General features: G+C 36.7%; 1 non-coding gene across 1 annotated transcript; it reads right to left on the reverse strand.

Annotated features, from left to right (window-relative positions):
- Positions 1 to 4228: 4228 nt before the first annotated feature.
- LOC129043291 (U7 small nuclear RNA) lies at positions 4229 to 4290 on the reverse strand. Its single transcript, XR_008504384.1, has one exon. It is a non-coding gene; the product is annotated as a U7 small nuclear RNA (small nuclear RNA).
- Positions 4291 to 4672: the final 382 nt, after the last annotated feature.

A 4672-nucleotide genomic window follows, 5' to 3' on the forward strand; every position in this document is an offset into this window, starting at 1 on the left:
ATGTATAGATTATTTTGTAGCCCAGGTAATGAGCATAGTACTGAATAGGTAATTTCTCAATCCTTACTCTCCTCCCACCCTCCACCCTTAAGTAGGCCCTGGTGTCTATTGTTCCTTTCTTTGTGTCCATGTGTACTCAATGTTTAGCTCCCACTTATAAGTGAGAACACGTGATATTTGGCTTTCTGTTCCTGGGTTAATTCACGTAGGATAATGGCCTCCAGCTCCATTCATGTTGTTTCAAAGGACATGATTTCATTCTTTTTTATGGCTGCATAGTATTCCATGGTGTATATGTACCACATTTTCTTTATGCAGTCCACCATTGATTGGCATCTAGGTCGATTCCATGTCTTTGCTATTGTGAATAGTGCTACAAATAACATACATGTGCATGCATTTTTATGGTAGAATGATTTATATCCCTTTGGGTATATACCCAGTAATGGAATTGCTAGGTCGAATGGTAGTTCCGTTTTAAGTTCCTTGAGAAATCTCCAAACTGCTTTTCATAGTGGCTGAACTAATTTACATTCCAAGGAGCAGCATAAGAGCATTTCCTTTTCTCTGCAACCTCACTAGGATCTGCTATTTTTTGACTTTTTATTAGCCATTCTGATGGGTGTAAGATGGTATCTCATTGTGGTTTTTGCATTTCTCTAATTATTAGTGAAGTTGAGCTTTTTTTTTCTTTTGAGACAGAGTCTCACATTGTCACCAGGCTGGAGTGCAGTGGCACAAACTCGGCTCACTGCAACCTCTGCCTCCCGGGTTCAAGTGATTCTCCTGCCTTAGCCTCCCAAGTAGCTGGCACTACAGGCACGCACCACCATGTCCAGCTAATTTTCGCATTTTTAGTAAAGATGGGCTTTCACCATGTTGGCCAGGATTGTCTCAAACTCTTGACCTCGTGATCCACATGCCTTGGCCTCCCAAAGTTCTGGGATTACAGGTGTGAGCCACCTTGCCCAATTGCATTTTTTCATATGCTTCTTGGCTGCATGTATGTCTCCTTTTCAGAAGTGTCTGTTCATATTCTTTGCCCATTTTTTAATGAATTGTTTGTTTTTTGCATGTTAATTTAAGTTCTTCATAGATTCTGGAAATTGAACCTTTGTTATATGCACAGTTTGCAAATATTTTCTCCCATTCTGTAAGCTGTATGTTTACTCTGTTGATAGTTTCTTTTGCTACATAGAAACTCTTTAGTTTAATTAGATCGCATTGTCAACTTTTGTTTTTGTTGCAATTGTTTTTGGAGTCTTTGTCATGAAATGTTTGCCAATTCCAATACCCCAAATGGTATTTCCTAGCTTATCTTCCAGGATTTCTATAATTTTAGGTTTTACATTTAAGTCTTTAATCAACCTTTAAGTTGATTTTTGTATATGGTGAAAGGAAGGAGTCATTTCAATATTCTGTCTATGGCTAGCCAGTTATCCCAGCACCATTTATTAAATGGGGAGTCCTTTCTTCATTGCTTGTTATTGTTGACTTTGTTGTAGATCAGATGATTAAAAGTGTATGGCATTATTTCTGAGTTCTTGAGCCTGTTTAATTGGTCTACATGTCTGTTTTTGTACCAGTACCATCCGATTTTGGTTACTGTAGCCTTGTAGTACAGTTTGAAGTTGGGTAGTGTGATGCCTCCAGCATTGTTCTTTTTGCTTAGAATTGCTTTAGCTGTTTGAGCTCTTTTTTGCTTCCATATGAATTTCAGACTAGTTTTTTCTAATTTTATGAAAAATGCCATTGGTAGTTTGATAGGAATAGCATTGAACCTGTAAATTGCTTTGGGCAGTGTGGCCATTTTAACAATATTGATTCTTCCTATCTATAAGCACAGAATTTTTCTTCATTTGTTTGTGTCATCTCTGATTACTTTGAGCAGTGTTTTATAATTCTCATTGTAGAGATCTTTCACCTCTCTGGTTAGCTGTATTCCTAGGTATTTTATTCTTTTTGTGGCTATTACTAATAGGATTGTGTTCTTTATTTGACTTTTAGCTTGGGCATTATTGGTGTAGAGATATGCTACTGATTTTTGTACACTGATTTTGTATCCTGAAACTTTATTGAAGTTGCTTATCAGTCTAAGAGCCTTTGGGTAGAGGCTACGGGGATTTCGAGGCATAGAATCTTATCATCTGCAAAGAGAGATAGTTTGACTTCCTTCCTATTTGGATGCCTTTTATTTCTTTCTCTTGCCTGGTTACTCTGGATAGGACTTCCAGTATTATGTTGAATAGGAGTGGTGAGACTGGGCATCCTTGTCTTGTTCTGATTTTCAAGGGGAATTCTTCTAGCTTTTGCCTGTTCAGTGTGATGTTGACTGTGGGTTTGTCATAGATAGCTCTTGTTATTTTGAGGTATGCTCCTTTGGTGCCTAGTTTGCTGAAGGTTTTTAACATGAAGGGTTGTTGAATTTTATTGAAAGCATATTCTGTGTCTATTGAGATGATCATATGGTTTTTGGTTTTAATTTTGTTTATGTGATGAATCACATTTATGAATTTGCATATGCTGAACCACAGGTTGGAATTATTGAGAGGTTCTTTACAAGCAAATAAAGGAAAAATATGACACCTCTCCTTGTATTTACCATCATCTCTATCTCTCTAGTATGTGCTGCTTCTTTTTGTATAAGCAAATTTTGCCCCTGATTTCAAAAGTGTGCGTGTAACCAAGGGTGGAACAACCGTCTCTGACTGATTCAGGAGTAGACACAGACCTCAAGCTAGACTGCACAAATGCTTCCTAGAATTTTATATCTAGAGCTTGTGAGAAAGAACGTCTTTCATCTCTGGGGACAGAAATATTAGAGTATAAGGGCAACATTGCCTTATGATCATGATCTCCTTCTGGTGGGTACAAAAAGGGAAAAAAAATAGAATAGGAAACCAAATAGAAAACGCAGAAAGAGAGAGAGAACTCTGATCTGGTTTAAGGCCCAAGCATAGCTCTTCCACCATCCTTTTGTGAGACAATATATTTCTCCTTTTAACTTAACCTTGTTTGAGACAGTTTCTGTTACTTGCAACCAAAAGTACTGACCAATAACTACATACTCCCCAAATAGAAAACCTTTGAAATAGAAAAGACTACAAAGCAAATGTCTTTATGTGAGAATAACAAAAGTATGCCTATGTGCTCACTTGAAAATTGTATTTACCAGGTTTATAAGTTTTGTTTTGTTTTAATCTCTCTAATTCACTTAGACTTGGATATTTAACCAGACCACTCAGTGTTTAATTGATGATAACTTAGGTTGCTACTTTTTGTAAGCATATGGAGAGATTCTTAGTAGATTGCAGATCTTTTTATTCATTTATTTTTTCAACAAATATTGAAACTTATTCAATAAGCAATGATTGACAGACTTGCTGTGTCATGATCAATGTCCTATGCATTACAGTTGCAGATAAGAACAGCCCATTCTCAGAGCTCACTGTAGTAAGGGAAGGACACCTGGGGAGGATTACAGGAACTCTGAGGAGAATATAGCTAGTATTCTGGAAGGGGTGGAGAAGTCTGGGAAGACTTTATATAGGCAATAACCTTTGAGATGTGTCTTAAAGAATGAGTGGAAAGTTTCTTGCAGCACCTTTCCCCGCTTGTCAATTTCATACCTTTCTCATATCTGACTTTGAAAGTAAAGATACTTAGAACATTAAATGAAAACCCTACTGGCAATAATTGGTGTTAATAAAATTTTGACTTAAAACACAAGAATAGGTGAAAAAGACTGTAATGCTGTAAAACAGATTTTATAATACAAAAATTGGCATCAGATAAAACAATATGAAAAGCAAGATGAACAGAAAAAAGGCCTGTTTTGTATTTCTGGGTAGAATTTAAACTTTTTTTGTTCCAGAACCACCTTTTTAAACATTATTAATAGTTCTTAGAGTTTTGCATAGGTCCAGGAACATTGCCAGGATTTCAGAGGATGAAACTATGAATCCCTTTACTATAGATTTTTAAAATCACTTCAGTTCTGAAATTAACTTTCCACACACTGTTTGAATTACTGATTAGTAATTGATATTATTTGATCAAGGAAAGCCAAGTTTTTCAGATGATGGTATTGTTTTCAAGTGCTAGCTTTTCCCAAGGAAATAATCATTCTCATATCATCAAAACTGAACTAGTAATAAAAAACAATCTCTAATCGTTGGGAGTTTTAGAATCTGTATTTTGATTGTTTCTCAGCCTCTCTCCACATGGGGAGGGTTTCCAGTTAAAAACCCGAAGACCTGCTAGACCAATTCTAGAAGAGCTGCAACACTTTGTTTCTTTTAAATTCCGAAAAGTACATATACATTCAAGTGAATATTATTACCTTCAATTTCTTTTATTGGATTCCACTTTCTATAGAACAGAATTTAAATAATTTCATTTGAGCAGGTGTAATATTTCTTAGGGCTGTATCTTGATGAAATGAAGTCCAGATTTTAAAGTGACTTTGGGGATGAGGGTGGGCATGGGCACAGTGGCTCATGCCTGTAATCTCAGCATTTTGGGAAGCCAAGGTGGCCGGATCGCTTTAGCCCAGGAATTGAAGACCAGCTTGGACAATGTGGTGAAAACTCATCTCTAATAAAAATGCAAAAATTAACCTTGCCTTGTGGTGCGCCCCTGTGGTCCCGCTACTCAGCGGGCTAAGGGGAAA

Source organism: Pongo pygmaeus, chromosome 7, assembly GCF_028885625.2.
Source record: "Pongo pygmaeus isolate AG05252 chromosome 7, NHGRI_mPonPyg2-v2.0_pri, whole genome shotgun sequence".
Classification (NCBI taxonomy): domain Eukaryota; kingdom Metazoa; phylum Chordata; class Mammalia; order Primates; family Hominidae; genus Pongo; species Pongo pygmaeus.